Here is a 464-nt window from a genome sequence, read left to right as displayed (position 1 = left end):
TTGTAAACTCTGTGGGAAACAGCAGTGGATGTTAATGCTGGGTTTTGGATAAGCATTAACTCCCTTGTATTAACTCTCCTCAGAACAGGAATGAACAACCATAATGGATTAACTGATGGCAGCACAGCAGAGAAGCCTGCTGTGCTGCTACGAGGAGGTCTGATAGTCAGCACGAAGAAGTAATTCTTGGCCTGATCCACCCTAAATGAGAGAGTTTGAAACCAGTTTTATCTGTAAGCTGAAGCCAGCCAGCCCTTGCTATGACCAAGGGACCAAAAGCAATGTATTTCCTAAGGAGGTATTCCCTCTTCTGCCAGTGTTCTGGGAGAAATATTGACTGAAGTCTTAGGTTTGCATTTTTCACAGGATAGGCAGTAATACAGCTTTTAACAATTTTGCTGAGGTCAAGCAGAAGATTCTTTAAGTGCAGCTAGGAGAGTGTTAGGGAAAAGAATCATAAATTC

At 42.5% G+C, this 464-nt stretch overlaps 1 protein-coding gene across 1 annotated transcript in view; it reads left to right on the top strand.

The window, feature by feature from the left end:
- Window positions 1–464, top strand: part of TANK (TRAF family member-associated NFKB activator) — a 22,731-nt gene that overhangs the window by 13,584 nt on the left and 8,683 nt on the right. The gene's annotated exons all lie outside the window — the stretch shown is intronic.

This window comes from Buceros rhinoceros, unplaced genomic scaffold, assembly GCF_000710305.1.
Source record: "Buceros rhinoceros silvestris isolate BGI_N320 unplaced genomic scaffold, ASM71030v1 scaffold14318, whole genome shotgun sequence".
Classification (NCBI taxonomy): Eukaryota; Metazoa; Chordata; class Aves; order Bucerotiformes; family Bucerotidae; genus Buceros; species Buceros rhinoceros.
The sequence above is the reverse complement of the archived record's forward strand: the minus strand, read 5'-3'. Positions and strand labels throughout refer to the sequence as shown.